Consider the following 19,099-nt stretch of genomic DNA (forward strand, 5'->3'; position numbering starts at 1 on the left):
TAAAGAAAAGGAAGTATAATAGAGTGCTAAAAACAGTGAGAAAAAGGCCTCAGCAAGTAGGCAGTTGAGGGTGCATCTCTTGCTGGCTTTTATGTCTTTTCTGGTGAAATTGGGCAACCCACCAGACCTTTTCTTTTTTCTGTTTTTTTACTTTTTAAGTATATTTATTGAAACAAAATTCATATGCCATGAAATCCACCATTTTAAAGTATACAGTGAAGTGGTTTTCAGTATATTCGTAAATTCATACAACCATTGTCACTATCTACTTCCAGATCACTTTTTAAAAATTAATTATAGGAGAATAATTACTTTATAATATTGTGATGGTTTTTGCCATACATCAACATGTATTGGTCATAGGTATACATGTGTTGCACCCCCATCCTGAACTCCTTCCAGTTCCCTCCCCGCTCCATCCCTCTGGGTTGTCCCAGACCACTGGCTTTGGGTGCCCTGCTTCATGCATCGAACTTGCACTGGTCATGTATTTTACATATGTTAATGTACATGCTTCAATGCTGTTCTCTCATCCCACCCTCGTCTTCTCCTACTAAGTCCGAAAGTCTGTTCTTTACATCTGTCTCTCCTTTGTTGCCCTGCATGTAGGATCATCAGTACCATCTTTCTAAGTTCCATATATATGCATTAATATACAGTATTTATCTTTCTCTTTCTGACCTACTTCACTCTGTATAATAGGCTTCAGGTTCACCTACCTCATTAGAACTGACTCAGATGCGTTCCTTTTTATAACTGAGTAATGTTCCATTTGTATATGTACCACAACTTATCCATTCATCTGCCAAAGGACATCCAGGTTGCTTCCATGTCCTAGCTATTGTAAATAGTGCTGCAGTGAACACTGGGGTACATGTGTCCCTCTAGAGTCTGGTTTCCTCAAGGTATACACCCAGCAGTGGTATTCACCGGACCTTTCCATGCTCCAGTTGCCTCATTTGTCTGCTGCTTTGGAGTCATGGTAAAGATGAAATTTTATGTGTGTGTTTATAGTTTATAGTGTATGCATTTTGTGTGTGTGTGTATGATTATTTTGATGACCAAATTAACAGTTAGGCATTATTATTTCTTACTCTCAAAATGTAGAAGTAGTGTCTGAAAAGAATAGAGTTAATATTTTAAAAGTTTTAATAAACATCCTAACTGGACTTGTCACTCAGCTCTTTCTAGCCTGATTAAATGGAGCATTCTATAGCTTGCTTTCCATCATGAAATATTTTTCCTATTTGTTATAATGTGTTTAAATTTGAAAATAAGAGAAGTAAAATCATAAGAGACTAAAAATAGACAGTAAAACCCTTCTCTAAGTGATTGCATGTGTTATTAGACCTCAGTAAAAGGCATCATTTGTGGACTGTATCCACATCCTCACAAAGCTCGCACTTGGATCCATGCTCTGGAAATCAGATTTTGATGGTAAGAATGGCCTCCACCAGATCCCATGTAGATCCCAACCCTTGATTATATCATCCAAAGTTGGAGCAGAAAGTTAGCTCTTATCTCTGCCATGCCAATTTCAGATATTTTGCTGTGCCTCATATAATACATTCTGAGCCTCTCTGAATAACCAACTATAAAGATGCCACACATTTGTCTGTACTATTATTAAACTGACTTCTTCCAAATCAATTGTTTATTGAGGCAGCAAGATCCTTGTGTTATACTTGATGCAGAGTTTTTTTCTCCCTAAAAATTGCTTCCTTATAACACTGCATTCATATTTACAGTTAATCCTCGCCAAAGAGTTGATTTTCACCATTACCTGTTAAGAGTCTTTTACTACACAGGTTTTTCATTCAGCATGAACAAGAGTAATAGAGACATCAAAAACCACTTTGTTTTATTCTTCCATATTCAAAACATGATGTGAAGATTCCTGTCGGGAAGTAACGCCAAGTATTAGAGTGTGTGCCTGGAAATTCTCCACTGGAGTTCCTAATACTTAAATTGGTTGAAGGGGGTTTGTATTGTAATGAATGCCCCTAATGCATATATGTTGAAACAGTTCACATAATTGAAATGGAGTAAAGTAAGCTGATGATACCTTGTTTTATGCATTTGGACTATTACTGTATTTTTATTTTTCATGAGATTATGAGGAGATGGATAGTGATGCTGAAAAGTGGGAAGCTGTAGAGGACAGTTCCAATGTGGTGAGAAATTCATTTTTATTTTCTACCAGTCTCTTTGTAAATGAAATTCCAGACATATTATTTAGACTCCCATTGCTTGCTTTTTTTCCCCACTTTAAGTATCTTTGGACCAGGAATATCTTAGGGTTAGTGGGGATACTGCCTAGAACACTTTGCTGAGAAGACTTTAGAGGCCACAACTGGGTTCCACAGAAAAGAAAGTGAAAGTCACTCAGTCATGTCCAACTCTTTGCAACCCCATGGACTATATAATATAGTCCATGGAATTCTCCAGGCTAGAATACTGGAGTGGGCAGCCTTTCCCTTCTCCAGGGGATCTTCCCAACCCAGGGATCAAACCCGTCTCCCACATTACAGGCGGATTCTTTGCCAGTTGAGCCACAAGGGAAGCCCAAGAATACTGGAGTGGGTAGCCTATCCCTTCTCCAGTGGATCTTCCCAACCCAGGAATTGAACCAGGGTCTCCTGCACTGCAGGCAGATTCTTCACCAACTGAGCTATCAGGGAAGCCCCAAGCCCCAGGGCTCCACAGAAAGGGATGCTGTAACCACCTGTCACGTCTACCTGTGGTCTGCACTCAGCGTCTGTCATCAGCATCAGACTGAGATGCAGGGGTACGTTGCTGGCACCTTTGCAGCTATTGCGGTATTTTTAGTATAGAGGTTTAGATCCTCTGGGAAGGCAGACATTCTCAAAGTTAGATTGATAGACTAGATTTCTGAGAAGTTATGTCATTGGGAATAGAAACACCCTTTATATGGGGAGGGCATCATGGGCATCTAATTAAAATGTCTACTACATAATGTATAGAATTATGTCTAGACATAAATCTTCCCCATTTTTTATCATTCACTGGTTCCTGTAAAATTAATACTATAAAATTTGCCACGTTTTAGTAAATGCATTTTAAGCAGTCTTGCATGGTTTATGTATATATATAGAACTTTGTGTAAGTAATTAGGTCTAATAGGCTAGAAGAGGACTTCCTTTTTTTAAAGTTATCAGGATTATTTGCTTGAGATGAGTCAGTACGTGTTGAATGTGCATATACCAAGGCTCCAGTTTCATCCGAATTCAAATGTTCAAAGTAAAAGAGTTTTCCACGTTTCATATTTGAAGAACTTGAGGAAGCTCATGGAAGATCTTCAGCACACAAAGCTAGTAAGTGGTAGAGTAGGGGTATGAATCTAGAACAAAAAAACTGTGAGAAACTAAGTTAACAGATATTGATCTTACCTGCTTTGCTCAAGTACAGATTAGTAAGTGAGCCTTTGAAGAGGAAGCCAGCATATGTCACAGCACTTTCCCCCATCCTCTGTGGCTGCCTCTGTTACCTTCTTGGCTGCGTACCTATAATTGCCTCTTTAAAATGAAAATTTGATCGTGACATGATGTTTTAAATTCCTCCAGTGGCTTTCTTGATGCTGTTGAAATCAAGACTGTTGGCCTTAGTATGCTCCATTACTAAAGATTCCTATTGGAAGGGAATGCCAAGTATGAGAGTGTTTGCCTGGAACATTCTCAGCTTGAATTCCTTATATATAAATTGGTTTCCACCCACCTCTCTGGTCCCATGTCTTGTACCCAGTTGACTGGCCCATCCTTTGTCCAGGGAATCAAGCTGCTTTTCACCTCTGGTACATTTCCTTCTGCCTAAGGCACCCTTACCACTCACTTCACCTGGTTATCTTTTGTCCTTTTGTCTCTGATTAGTTAATTCCTCAGAGAACCCTTTCCTGACAGTCCCATCTGTGTCCAGTCCTGTGGCACTCTGTGTGTTTCAATGTACTTGTTACAGCTGAACTACATAAATGCACGTGTGGAGTATGTGTGTGTGTAACACATCATTAGATCGTGAGTTTCTTGAGGGCAGGGACCATGGCTGTATCTATTGCTGTGTTCACAGTGCCTGGCCCAGAACCTGCTATGTGACTCAGTAGAAACCTAACGTGGTGTGATTTGCCAAGTGGAGTCCTTCCTGTTTTCTAAGAGTGAATGAGAAGAGTCCACAGCTAAAAGGGTGTTTAAAATCCCCACTTTTCTGTGAACAGAGAACTGCAGCTCTGTGCAAGCATTTTTCTGTAAAACTTTTTCAAAAGGTGCCACTCGACAGAAGCAGCTCTCATATGGCCCTGATCACTCACACCCATCCCTGTAAAAAGAGGACCGGGAGCGAGAGAGAACCTCATTCAGAGAGCAGAGTTACCCTTGGAGCTCACCTTTTGTCTGAAAGTTGGTGAGCCACCAGCTGTGCCAGAAAGAGCTCCCCACACCCAGACTCTGCAAAGCTAAGAGGAGTGGGGAGAGGAGGAGGAAAGGAGATGCAAACTGGGTGGGACAAGGATGTGAATTTCTTGGACTCCATGGTCAATGCATGTGAGTCTGTTGTGGCTTGAAAGACCTCTCTGGTGATCCAGTGGTTAAGAATCTGCCTTTCAAGCAAGGGATGTGAGTTTCAGGCCCTTGCCAGGGAACTAGGATCCCACATCTGTGGGGCAACTGACCCTGAGCACCATAACTAGAGAAGCCTGCACGCTGCAACTAGAGAAGGCCCTCACGCTGCAATGAAAATCCAATGCAAACCAAAAACAGAAGGCAGCTTGGGACTTACGTCTTCTGGCTAGTGCCCTGCAAGAGAGCTGCCCCCACAACCCATGAGTGGATCCCAGGAGTGAGCCAGGCTGTGGATGGTATCCCAAAGGATAGGCCTCTGGCCAGTCAGAAAACCAACCCCCACCAAGGTGGGGTGGTCCATGTGGGAACCCTTTTTGAAACTTCTGAGCCCCATTTGATGCAGAGCTTATTGGAAAGATGTCATTGAGCAGAAGCCGCTCTCAGGTTTCCTGTCGGTAGTCATGAAAGGAAGCAACCAAGAAAGGAAGCTCAAGGAGAAGGGGTGAGGCAGGGGCATGGGAAGGTAGGGGGATGAGGGAGAGACCACTTGACTCCTCCACCCTACCCCCGGGAGCTTTAGGCTTGCCCTTAGCTGGAGAAAGTACAGAGCTTTGTACTGAATATGGAATTAAAATCTTCATCAAAATGTAATGCTTGGTGGCTCAACTTGGTAAGAGGTTAATTTGAGGCCCTTACTGCTCACAAGGAAGGGGGACGTTTTCAGAGCACAAAAGTGGAAGATACTGGACATAAAAGTTTCATGTTTTATTCACTGATTTGAAAATCAAAACAGTTAAAATTATTCATTAAAAGGATGAAAGGGCTATAACGTACCCCTTTAGATAGAAGTTTGCATGTCGATCTTTCTTTCCCCCCTCACTGCCACTTCTACTATGTTGAAGGAGTTGGGAATATCAGTTCATTCCTAACACTTCCAACAGCCTGTTGGCTCCCACTACTGTCTCCTCTCTCTTCTCCAAAAAGCAGAATCCAGTAAGGACATTGCCTGGTAACTCACCTCCTAGCACATTTGCTTGAAGGTGCCGCGCATGAGGGTAGATGGAAGTTAACTCCGTGTTACCAGTATGTTAAGTAATTACCCAGTGCTGTGAGTCCACATCTTTGACCATTCTTTGTGCCTGATAGATTGACTAAGAATATCTCAGTGCAGAACTAGCTGGCTTAAAAAACAAAAATAAAAACTTGCAGATGCACCTGCCTTTAATCATACCCATCCTGCCTAGAGACCAAGTCATAGACTGACAGGGACCCTACTTGCTAGTTATTAGCCCCATCATTGTACTGTCGAGGATAGGAATCCAGGAGCTCATTTGCTCCACCATTTTTCACACCATGGGTTTGAAATCAATTAAATGTGTGTTGACCAGCATTTAAAAAATAAACAAGGGGCCTTCCCTAGTTGTCCAGTGGTTAATACTTTGCCTTTCAGTGCAGCGGATACAAGTTTGATCCCTGGTCAGGGAGCTAAGACCCCACATGCCTCGAGGCCAAAAAGCACATGACAAGCAATGTTGTAACAAATTCAATGAAGACTTTTAAAATAATCTTTAAAAATTTTTTTAAATAAATATAAAACCAAATAGGAAATAACAGTACACAGCTTGTGGCAAAGTAACGTTACTTCGTGAAACCTTGCAGTTGCCTGCTTTAGTGTATGCTTGTGAGTGTGGGGGGTTGTTCCGTCGCTAAGTCATGTCTGACTCTGTGACCCCATGGACAGTAGCCCACCAGGCTCCTCTGTCCATGGAGTTTCCAGGCAAGAATACTGGAGTGAGTTGCTGTTTCCTTCTCTGTGGGATCTTCTCAGACCAGGGATTGAGCCTGAGTCTCCTGCATTGGCAGGCAGATTCTTTACCACTGAGCCACCTGGGAAGCCCTGATGAGTGTGTACTGGGACCCCAATTTTTTTTTTTTCTATCTGGGTTTCAGTTCAGTTAATAAATTGTTGGTGAAGATGTTAGATTCTAGATCATCTCACTATGTTTTGCAAATTTTGGAAACTAAAGCCCAGAGTGGTGAAGTCACTTGTCCAGTGTCAGTAGGAAAACAGGAGGAACTCAAATGTGCATCTCAGTCTCGTGGTTAACGTTTCCCCTTCTCACCAGCCTAGAGAGGATAGCAAAAGTAATAGCTAATATTCAGTGAGCAATTACTATGTGCCAACCACTGTGCTCAATACAGCATCTTATTTCATAGGGAAAAGGGGTTGGTTGGTATTGTGTTTTGTTTCAAGTAAATGTTCATGGTTGAACAGTGACTAGACCAGATACAGAAATTGTGAGTTAACATTTAAAATTTTTATAGCAATTTGACAGAGTAATTTTAGGTCTGATGACTCTACTAATAAAAGCATTGGCTTGCATTTTGAGTCTTTAATAAACAATTTTCTAGCAATTCATTTTCATTGTATCTTATGAAAGTATTGGTCCATGATGGATTGGAAATAAGGTCAAACGTGGTTCTCCACCATGGATAGTTTGAGAAGCACTGACTTAGACCCAGCAAAGCCAACAGCCTTTGTCCCTTGAGGCATCTATAGTCCTTTTGAAGTGCCAGGTGGTCATAGCTACCCCTGGAAGGGGCAGATTGCTGGACACAAGCCCCCCAACAGCAGGGAGGGGGGGTTACTGTGCTATCTACAGTTAACGAGGGACTTCAATTCTAGAAACAGCTGCTCTTGTCTTGGGGTGACTAGCGGAGAAGGCCCTGATGTCAATAAATACCCCAACGCTTTCATTTATTTCAGAACTTGAGGAAGTGGGATTGATGGGGACACTTTTCCCCTCTGGGAAAGCAGAAAGAGCTTGTTCCTTGTAAAGTTGCCCCATGAGAAAAAGTTCAGCACAGAACAAATTAAATTCTCATTTCCCAAGACTCTCCATCAGAGTGGTAACAGCAGAAGGGCGGTGCTGCAGAGGTCTCTGGGAAAACAGGGCCGATTAAAGGGAGCTTGTGGATCTCCTCGACTTGCAGGCTCTGTGGAGGGAGCACACTTCATAAATCCTGCTGGATTGCTTTTTGGCTACATCCTCAGATTTGTACGAAGAACTGTTTTGAGTGAATCAGTGTGTCTTTGTTTGCATCTTCTAGAATCCTGAAGATTGCAGCCAAGGAATTAGCAAGGCTGAGCCCTGTACTGCGCATTTAATCAGTTGAACACTTCCTTATGTTTTCCTGGTTTGTTCTCATAACAAGTGACCTTCGTCCAACTCCTCGCAACACATGATTTTGGAATGTTCCCTCCTGAGGAACATGCTTTGTTTTTTTCATTCTGAATACAATGAAAATCTCTGAAAATTCAAATGAGTTTGGACAGTGGTAATAATGTAAGCTAACTGTACCTGCTGTGTGCCCAGTATTTTACATATGTATTATGTTTTACATATGTATTCAGTTAGTGTTTACATACTAAGTATTCCAACAGCCCTGGTCAAATGGGGTGGGGGCGCAGGGGAACTAAGGCTTAGAAAAATGTGGTCACTTTCCTGAGGTAACTTGTTCAAGCTTCAGCTTCTGCATCCTTATATTTCCTGCAGATTCACATCAGCATCCTTGTACAAGTGAGGCAGTGCTAGAACCCCAAAGTCATAATATTTTCATTGATTCCTTTCTTCTACCTGTAAACACTATTGGGACCTTTTGGTTTTGATTTTGAATACACATTATCTATTCAATAATTCAGGAGTGGAATGATGCATATGTAATCGTAAGTCCAGAGAATTCAGAAGCCATGGTATAATAAGCTAACATTGATTAAAGACTTTCTACATCACCTGTTCATGCAGTAATTTTTACCCTCATTCTCTTACTTAATCCTTTCACAGAAACCACCTCCTTCTCCCTATCCCTATGTCTGCTTTCTTTTTTGTTTTTTTAACTTTAAAATAGAAATGTTTTTAAAGATCTCTATTTTATATTGGTGCATAGTTGATAAACAGTTTTTTTTAAATAACATTTTTGTGGGCTGCAAGGTTTGGAGGATCTTAATACCCCAACCAGAGATCAAACCCAGGTCCCAGTGGAAGCATGGAATCCTAACCACTAGACCACCAGGGAATTCCTGGTTTATTTTCATATAGTGCTTTTACATAGTCTGTTCACTAGCATGCTTCAACTTTCTTAACTGTATTTATTGCTACTTCTCCCCGACTAAAATGTAATCTCCGTGAGGATAGTGTGTCTCTTTAGCTCAATGATAGAAGTCCCCAGCAAGTAGAACCAGGCCTGGTATATAGTTGGTGCTCAAATATTTGTTGAATGAACAGCCCCTATAGGTAAATATCACTGTCATCACAAACTGGGGTTTGTGATATTAAATGATGTTCTTAAATTGGAAGCAGTTATTCCTTTTTACTTCAAAATTAGTTTTTAAATGTTAGTGGTAGTAGCTTCCTATCTCTGCTACACTGATGGAATGAAAATTGTAACACACAAAAGAGGAGGTTGGATTGGTACTTCCAGCACCCTCCTTAGAGCAGATAAGCTGTGTGTATTTGTTAAATACATGTATTAGGCCTCTCATCTGCAGTAGTAACTATGGCTACTATTACAGTAAATAAGACATCTTTTTCTTCTACCCTGTTGTGCCCCCAAGTTTTGTAACAGAGCGGAAGACAAGCTTTGTCATTTGATGAATGACCCGCTAACACAGATGGCTGCTGTTGAAGCAGTCGTGGGCTTCTCATAAGATAGAATTTCAGAGTTGGGAAGGGCCTGGGAGATGTCCTAGCCAGCCTCCCTAGCTCTCCCCTCCAAGATGCCAGATTGTGGACTCAGGTCCTCCTTCACAGGACAACCTGTTCCATTGATGGACAGATGTATTGTCACTGGATGGCTGGATTGTCGGCAAATTCTTTGTACTGAGCTGAAATGTACCTTTAGGTAACTTCTCCCCGTTGGTCTGCATTCTGCTTTCCAGGGAATGACAGAATAAATGAGATCATCGTTTCACCTATCAGCCATTCCCTTCAGATAGTAGTTTATTTGTACCCCTCCTCAGGTTTCTCTTGCCCCAGTTCCTCAGACCTTTCTCGGAGCATCCTTCCAGCCCTTCCCCATTGCACTTGCTCCCTTTGGCGTGCTCTCTAGCTTTGTTCAGATCCAACTGAATCGTGTCCTCCGGTGCCCCAGGTGTGGTGTTGGGATGATGTCTATTGTGTTTTGGCAGCTGCATCACCCGGTTGACTCATTCACACCCCTGAAGTCCTTGAGTATGAACTATTGTTGAACTCAAGTGGGAAGAAAGTATTGCACAGATGGGACTAAGAATTCTATTGGTGATTATGAAAAGTAATTGTGATGTCTGTGGACACTGTGTCCACCATTTCTCGGATACTTCTGCCACACCTAAGACAGTTATAATAAGAACAACTATTCATTACATTTGACTGTGCATAAGACACTGTTCTGGGCTTCCCTAGTGGCTCAGTGGTAGAGAATCCGCCTGCCATCGAGGATTGATGGAACCCAGGGTTCCATCCTTGGGTCGGGAAGTCCCATGGAGAAGGAAATGACAGCCCACTCTAACATTCTTACCTGGAAAATCCCACAGACCGAGAAGCCTGGTGAGGTATATAGTCCATGGTGTCGAAAAAAAGCCGGACACAACTTACTGACTAAACAGCAACAAGAGGAAGACGTGGTCCTAGTCGCTTCATAGATTCTTCCTCTTTAACTTTCAAAACGACCATAGTCATAGGTGTTATGAAACTCTGTGTTGCGCTTGACAAGAGATTAGGGGAGATTAACATCCTTAGGCTCACATAGCTTGTGATCACATTAGCTCCATTAATTAGCAGAGCATGAATAGGAATCTGTTTGTCTGAACCAAATCCAAAACTTGATAAGATGCATTTCCAGGAGATACAAAGAGAGTAGGCTTAGCTACCCAAGGTTCCTAGTTTCTTTCTCTCTGAAAAACATGCACAGGAAGATATTCTAAAGGGCTTGTGATATCTTCTTCCTGTCTTTTGAAGAAGGGAAAGATCTAAGTTATTGTGTTCCTACTCTCTGCCAGCTGTTCCAGATCTGTTGATTTCCTTTAGTCTGTAGTCCTTAGGACAATTCTGTGAGGACAGCACTGTTGTTATTGCTATTTTTTTATATTTATTTTTAAATTTAGCTGCATCGTTTGTTGCAGCATGCAGTTGTAGCGTGCTTGGGCTTAATTGCTCTGACATGTGGGATCTTAGGTCCCTCAGAAGAGATTGAATCCACATCCCTGCATTGCGAAGCGATTCTTAACCATTGGACCACCAGGGAAGAGCTTGTTGTTACCATTTGACTGGGGAGGAAACTGAGACTGAGGATAAAGCTTGGTTATCCATACAGCTCCCTGAGCTCAGAGCCAACATGCTTTCTGCCGCACTCGGCCACTTCTCAGAGAAGATTTTCAAGTGAACCCTAACTGCCTGCCTCCCAGAGGGTCTCTCACTAGACTGCCATCCTCTCTGATGATCTCCCCTCTCCTGTCCATCATTTCGAGACTTACTGACTTACCAAATTACGTAAGTGGGAATTGAGGGAAAAAACCTTACAAATTAGATGAGCTTTCACTCATTATTAAAGGCTGAAGCCTAAGTCATCAGTCAAGACATAGGCTGATCCTGTCTCTGGGCCAAGAATCAGCCCTAGCAGCAAAGTGAGGAGCCAGCTGAAATTGCTAGAGTTCAGCTTAGACGTGGCCTGTCATGCTTCCTCCTCCAGTGGTGTTACCCCATACAGAAATCAATAGTTAGTGCAGCCGCTGCTGTCAAGACCTGATCACTTAGTGATGCTCACTTCAGGCCCATGGACCCAGCAGCCTTCAGACTGAATTAATTTACTTGCCAAATCATAGGTCCAGAACTTTAGGGGCCACTAGTAAGAGTCTTGCCAGATCACATTACTGATCTTTGCCTTTGCAGAGAATTCAAGTGTTCATAAAATGCCTTTTACTTATATTATTCCATTTGTTCTTCCCACCAACCTGGTAACAAAGGCTGGGTAGGGTCTCATTGTTCTGTTTTACAAATAGGAATCAGAAATTCAGAGACTCCGAGCCTGGCTCAGCCTCACAATCTCGGGCAGAGGCCGAACACTGATCAAGTTGCAAACCTTGCCCTTGCACTCTGTTGCTCCTTCTCTTTTCACCACTCTCTCACTCTGTCTTGTCCATCTCTGCCCTTGCCATTGACCCATTAACTGTGAACAGTCACCAGCTCAGACCAAACTTTACTAGACCAAGCAGGGACTGCTCTTTCTCAGGCTTCACTTCCCAAGCTGTCTTGGGTGACTTCCCACAGAACAGATGCAATGCTTTACAGGTGACCATCAGTCTTTGCCGTCACTTGGGAATCCAGTTGAGTCTGCAGCCCTAAGCTGCCACAAATGTTCTTTTTCCCCAAGCAAGTACCTGTGTATTAATCTTAATGTCATACTCACCATTTGAAAAACTTACAGCTTCACTTGGTGTTTTTAGGGTATACAGTAAACTGAGAAATTGCCCTGGAAGCCAAGGCTTTTCTGTGGGTTGGCTCAGTGAAGATTATCTGACCTGAAGCTCACTCTGCCGTTGACCAGTGAGCAGAGACAGTGGCCTCCACACCACCCAGCTCAGAGTCAAAGCCTGCTGACTGCCCACCCACACCCTGTCCTATCTCTAACCTAGTTTCCCTTCTAAAATGTTGTCAACTTGGATATGTTCTATGATGAGATTCATATTGTATGTAACTTTTTGGAATTGGCTTTTTTCTACACAGTATAATCCCCCGGAGATTCATCCAAATCATGATACAGATTTTTGCTTTTATTTATCACCTAAAGTCCATACGTTAAGAATTTTTCAAACTTAAGTTTAATTAATTTTTTGAAAATTCACTTAGATTTTGTGTGTGTTTAATTAAAATCTGTAGCTGAAGTTACAGTATTGTGCCACTTCCGAGCTAGGAGACTTTGTGGATGGCTTGGTCTTTCTGAGGTTCCATGTCCTCACTTTTAGAGTGAGTATAATAATTATAGCTTTATTTTAGTTTGACTTTTTAAAGTTTCAAAGAGGAGGTGCATCCGTATTCCCCTCATTAATGTAGGCTAATTATAAAAATGCAAGACAGCCTCTTCTTTAGCCACAGGGTGACTCAGTCCTTCCATGATGGGGATAAAGAGCAGGTCTTGTGCAGAAGGACCACCTTTTCTGTGTGACCCCCTGTCATTCACGTTATCCCGAAGATCTAGATGGCTGGCCATTTCCAATATAAAGAACCTGAAACGGGCCCACACCAAACCCCTTGAAGGTGTCTTCTCAAGGCCCTCTTGTGGACATCCTAGGGGAATCTGTCAATGTCTCTGTGTGCCATCCGTCAGAAACAAGCAAAGATGCCTTGTGAGGTGATGCCCGCGTCACTGGAGGCATTCAGGGTGAGGACAATGGCTGCACTCAGGTGTAGGACTCAGCAGAGGGTACAGCTGATCCCTGGTTTAGTCCTTTGTAGATGACAGGCAAATGTATTTTATTCAACAGCATTAAGACATGAAAAGACCCTGTTTAGTCATTTGCTCAGAAGGGACTCTGAGTTTGAAAGATCCTTAAGGCTTAATGGGCCCCCATTGGGGACAGGGATTCACAGGGTTTATAAGGAGCAAAATTCAATGGCCAAGAACACCTCTGGCCAACTGTGAAGCCCGATACAAATACTAGCGATTTCACAAAGTCTCTTGATTTTATGTGAATTCAGTTTCATCCAAGTAGCATTTTGGCTATGTGCCACTAGAAAGGAAATTTCCCTGAGAGACCCTGGTTTGCCATGACTATGCAGGTTAAACAGGAAAAGGAAAACACACACAACACTTGTTTGTGTTTCTGAAAGGGGACAGCAGAGTTCAGTATAGAGCTGGAAACAAAGCCAGCTGGTTCCTGTGAAATGTCTGTGAGCAGGAACTACAGACTCCCATGATAACTTCCAGTTTCTTATGATAACAGTTACAAAGTGGCCATCAAGTAAGAACAAAGGTCAGTCCAGGCACATCTAGGGTCCTGGGCTTTGACACAGTCTCTAAAACTAACATAAATCCTTGAAAGCTTACAAGTTCTTGCTCTTTTGACTCCACATTTGAGATGCAGAGAGGAGCTAAACTACATCTCTGTTTATTTAACTTTTTTTTTTTTCCTCCCATTTCAACTTTCAAAATAAGACCTTTGCTTAGATCAGGCAGAGCCTGAGGAAATGAGAGCATCATCCACCCTGGGACGAGCCCATCCCACTTGAAGACTGTAAGAAGCTTGTTCCACTGGGAAGAAGTCCTCCTCACCTTGGTAGTGAGTAATTGCTTCTGGCCGCCACTGACCCCAGGCTGAAGCGAGGCCTTCAGGAGCACAGAGGGAGATCTGTGTGCTCCTGTGCCTCTGGGCTTCTGGACAACCCAGCCCTGCCTGGAATCACTGGGCACTGACATGATGCCTGAGACCAGATTACGCAGCCTCATTTTTCGTGATGAAGCCTACCTGCTGTTTTTTCATTTTGTGGATCTTGATAAGAATAGGAGTCATAAGATATTTCTTTGCATATCCCTCCCCACCCCAGACCCCAAGTCCTGAGTGCCCCTTCACACCTATGCTTCTTTTTTATTCCTGTAATTGCTACATTTTGTTTCATGATTTTTCAGTCAGCTTCATAAAATGTGAGCACCTTTCAGGCAGAAACAATATCTTTTTTTCTTGGTCTCCCCTGCCCCGAGCAAAACGCCTTGTCTGTAATAGGTGCTTGGTAAATGTTTATTGACTGAACATAGAAGAACCAGAATTCCTAGGAAGGTGGGCAGGATCCATAGGAAGGGGAAGACCTTGGAATCCAGTTCACAGGAGGAACTAGGTAGGTGTGTGTGTGTGTGTTGGGAGTCTGGGAGTCTGTGTTGGTAGACATACTGCTGCTGCTGCTGCTAAGTAGCGTCAGTCGTGTCCGACTCTGTGCGACCCCATAAACGGCAGCCCACCAGGCTCTGCCATCCCTGGGATTCTCCAGGCAAGAATACTGGAGTGGGTTGCCATTTCCTTCTCCAGTGCATGAAAGGGAAAAGTGAAAGTGAAGTCGCTCAGTCGTGTCCGACTCTTAGCGACCCCATGGACTGCAGCCTACCAGGCTCCTCTGTCCATGGGATTCTCCAGGCAAGAGTACTGGAGTGGGGTGCCATTGCCTTCTCAGGTAGACATACTAATGGACCCTCAAAAATGTCCGTGTCTGAATTTCTGGAAACTGTGAATATGTTATGTTACATGGCAAAGGAGAATTACAAATTGCAGATGGGGTTAAAGTTACTCACCTGCTGACTTAAAAGTCAGGAGATTATTGTGGATTATCCAGGTGACCAGTGTAAACACAGGGTTCTTATACGAGGGAGGTAGAACAGTCACAGTCAGAGCAGAAGACAGGACAACAGAAGCAGAGACTGGAGTAACATGGCCACAAGCCAAGGAACGCAGGCAGCCACCCGAAGATGGGAGAAGCGAGGAAGGGTTCTCCCCTTGAGCCCCCAGAATGAACATATCTCTGCCAATACCTTCATCTTAGCCCTGGAAGACCCTGAAGACTTCTGACCTCTAGAACTGTAGGATAACTTATGATCTTATGAAAAAAAAGAACCAGAATGAACATTTTTGGCCAATTCAATATATTTGTATTGTTTTAAGCCCACTGAATTTGTGATAATTTGTTACAGCAACAGTTGGAAACTAATGTAGAGGCTAAGCTTCGTGGAAAGAACCTAATGAAAGCCATGAACTTGGGAAAGGAAGTGGGCATGTGGGAACAGCTTGGCAAGCATCCAAAGAGACATTCCCAGCTGAATCACCATAGATCAAAATATGATCAGAATTAGTTACTAGCTCCATGTGTGCTGCCTCTAGCCTCCCAAGTGATGAATGTCTCCAATAACTTGGGAGAAGCCCTAGTAGAGATACTATAAAAAGGCCTATCAGACCTGGGCTTGAGTTCTCTGCCTCCTCTAACTGTATAGTCTTCAGCAAGTTATGTCACCTCTCTAAGCCAAAGTTTTCTTATCTGCAAACTAGGGACAAATCTGTCTCTTAACTAGAAAGTTGGTGTGAGGATTACATAATACATGTAATGTTCTTAATATAATGCCAGTCACATAGTAGACAGTAACTGCTATTACTGCAAGTAGACATACGATCTTGTTTATAACAACGGTCTTTGAGGTATCCCTATATTCCTCACTGACTGAGTCATATGCAGAGTCTGTGGTTGGCCTTCCCTGGTGGCTCAGATGGTAAAGAACCTGCCTGCAATACAGGAGGCCTGAGTTTGATCCCTGGGTTGGGACGATCCCCTGGAGAAGAGAATGGCAACCCACTCCAGTATTCTTGCCTGGAGAATTCCATGGACAGAGGACCCTGGTGGGTCACAGTGGTCTACAGTCCATGGGGTCACCAAGAGTCAGACACAGCTGAGCGGCTCCCTTTCAGAGTGTGTGGTGTGTTTTGGGGACAAAAGCCTGAGAAGAACAACCAGGATGGCTAAAAGACCCCCAAATCGAGTTCTCTTAAAAGAACGCCTGGACTTCTCTGGTGGTCCAGTGGTTAGAAATCCACCTGCTAATGCAGTGAGCGTGGGTTCAGTCCCTGGTCTGGGAAGGCTGCACCTTCTGCAGGGACAACCAAGCCTGTGTGCCCCACTACTGAACCCGCGTGCCCAGAGCCTGTGCTCAGCAGTGGGAGAAGCCACTGCAGTGAGAAGCCCACACACTGCAAGAAGAGCAGCCCCCGCTCACTGCAACTACAAAAAGCCCTCACACAGCAGTGAAGACCCAGCACAGCCAAAAATAAATAAACAAAATTTAAAAAGAGTGGCCAAATGAATGGAGAGGTTTCACATGAAGCTCTCTGAAATATTTTCAGGACTGGTTACATGAGTGGACTCCCTCACTCAGAAAATTATTAGGAATTTCAAGATGGCAACAACAGAACATTGAATGAGCACAGGGCCCTGCCACACAGTTCACACACCCATGATGTGACCTTGAGTATCACCAGGTAAAAGTGATATCATGTAAAAGTGATGGACTCACTCTGTGAGGCTGTGATAACAACAGCTGCAAGAAAGCGAACAAGTTCAAGGCTTTGGAAGATGATGACAGTGGGGATCACAATCAGAAAGACGAAAACAGCACATGGAAACATGATGAGGAAACATCAGAATGGGGCAAAAGTCAGAGCATCAGCAAGAGGAAGGCTGTTGTCCTGGATCTGAGAGCATCCCTTGCAGCCCAGCTCCACTTTCTGGTACTCCAGGAGGATCCCAGGCCATCCCACCCACTCACAAGGCTCTGAACAGAGTATCAATCAGGTTGATGCCTTTGCCTGTACAGAGCAGTCCTGGAGGTTTTACAGCAGCATGGTAGCTCCCTGGAATCTGACAGGGCACAGTGACTTTTTCAAAGAAGGAATTAGTCCTGTCTGGGAGGATGATGCAGATAAAAATGGTGGCAAGTGAATTATTTTGTTGTGGAAGGGTTTGGCATCCTGTTGCTGGCAGAATCTCATCCTGGCCTTGCTAGGGGAATAGTTCACGGTTGTGGAGGAGCTCTGTGGGTGCCTGCAGTCTCTGTGTGGTTTCAGAAAGACATTATTTCGATGTAGAATAAGACTGGAAGTGACCTAGCAACCACAGCCCCAAATTGGATATGTGTGTGTTTAAAATGGGTGGGAGTTCTCCAGCCAGTCCTTCCCTCTGCTCACTGAGGGGACATCCCTGAGCCTGACGCTCTAACACTTTTGCACTCATTCCTACCCTCCAGCATTGCTGACCTTATACAGTAGAAAAATGGAAAATGTGACTTTGTAATAGTTACACTTTGTCTTTTAATGGGGTTCTGTGGAGGGGAGTTCAGCCTTTTGTTTTTCTCTCTGCCGCCTAGATGCCTCTTGGGCATTCTGTTGTGTTCTTCTCACGTTGTGACATTGTGACCACATGTTCGAGCCAGAACTGCCACTTGAGGCTTGTCAGTGTTGTGAACATCTGTGCATTCCGGGAATGCTTTCTGTTGGAGAGTCCTGGGATAGCTGTAAGTGCTCTCTTCTAGCTCTGCTGTGAAATCACTGGGACATTTTGTTAATTTATTTCCCCTCTCCCCCCAAGCCCACCCTTCTAAAATGTGTTTCTGATTTTGTCTAGTTTCTGCTTCTGCCCTCCCTCCCTCCTTCCCTCCTGTGGTGCTCTCGTTCCTTCTGAGCCACAGCTGTACTTAGCACTCCATCCAGGGGGCTGTACCAGTTGCACTGAGGCAGTTTGGAAGGGATGAAGACTTGGTCAGCTAAACTGGAGCAGAACCTAGTTTGATTTAGGAGTTAGATTATAATGCATGTTCCAAGGGTGGGAACTGGAGCCAAAGACAGTGACTATAATTATTTTCCCAGATGAGCAGGGCCTGTGTGTCCAGACTGTTTCTGTGGGTTCTTGCATGCCCCTCTTTGGGGTAGGGAAATGGGTTGTTGCTGGCCTTAACATTTAGTATGGTAAATTCTGTGATCCTGAAAGTGGGACATCTGAAGAGAAGGTGGCCTTGATGAATGGCTTCATGTGCGTGGCTGTGCCTGACTGTAATGGTTGGTAAAGCTTTCAGTCCCCATCACCTGTTAAACCCAGGATTTAAATACCAGGATGATCCAGGATGCCCAGACAGAAACCTCTTAAAGGTTGATGCAGAGGTGCTTTTAAAATGACCTTTCATCAGAGCACCTAGAATTCAAATAAGTAATGATTCAGAGTCCTATAGCAACCTCCAAGTAGCTTTTATCTGATTCTTGTGAGTGAGGATTGCAGTTCTTGAATTAAGTCTTTCTTTAAACCATATCCTTAAAGGCTGGGAAGATCCTCAGCCACCTGGTCTCAGAGAAAGATATGAGAGTGACAGACATTTCCTTATTGTGTGTAGATCACTTTCTTCTTACTTTCCAACTTCTGAATACCCTCTAATTACCACTGTTTGTGGAGGGCTCAGGCAAATACACGAGTAACTTTGGCTAAAATAGGAAACACAGTCCACTTCCTGAGGTTTATTTAGATCCCAGGGAGGTCTTCACTTTTACATAAACTCAGATTTACCATGGGCATTCTGAAGAGAGCAGAGATTTGTGTGCATGGATGGGTGCACACGTCTATAATGTGTTCATGAGTGAGGGTCTTATCAGACCTAGTGTTTAGGTACATTGTTCCTTTTTTTTTTTGCTTTTTTTTTGTTTTTGTGTCATTTGTTTAAACTTTTTGAATCTCTTTTTAAAAATTGAAGTATAGTTTATTTACAGTGTTGTGTTAATTTCTGCCGTACAGCAAAGTGATTCAGTTATATATATGTCTGTCTGCTCAGTCATGTCCGACTCTTTGTGACCTCATAGACTGTAGCCCACCAGAATCCTCTGTCCTCAGAATTTTCCCAGGCAGGAATACTGGAGTGGGTTGTCATTTCCTCCTCCAGAGGATCTTCCCGACCCAGGGATTGAATCTGCATCTTCTGCATTGACA

The 19,099-nt window shown here is 43.3% G+C and overlaps 1 pseudogene; it reads left to right on the top strand.

The window, feature by feature from the left end:
- The first annotated feature begins 2,123 nt into the window (after positions 1–2,123).
- Positions 2,124–19,099, top strand: part of LOC145505278 (eukaryotic translation initiation factor 4E type 2-like) — a 29,577-nt pseudogene continuing 12,601 nt past the window's right edge.

Source organism: Giraffa tippelskirchi, chromosome 5, assembly GCF_054371585.1.
Source record: "Giraffa tippelskirchi isolate mGirTip1 chromosome 5, T2T-mGirTip1v1.2.pri, whole genome shotgun sequence".
Classification (NCBI taxonomy): domain Eukaryota; kingdom Metazoa; phylum Chordata; class Mammalia; order Artiodactyla; family Giraffidae; genus Giraffa; species Giraffa tippelskirchi.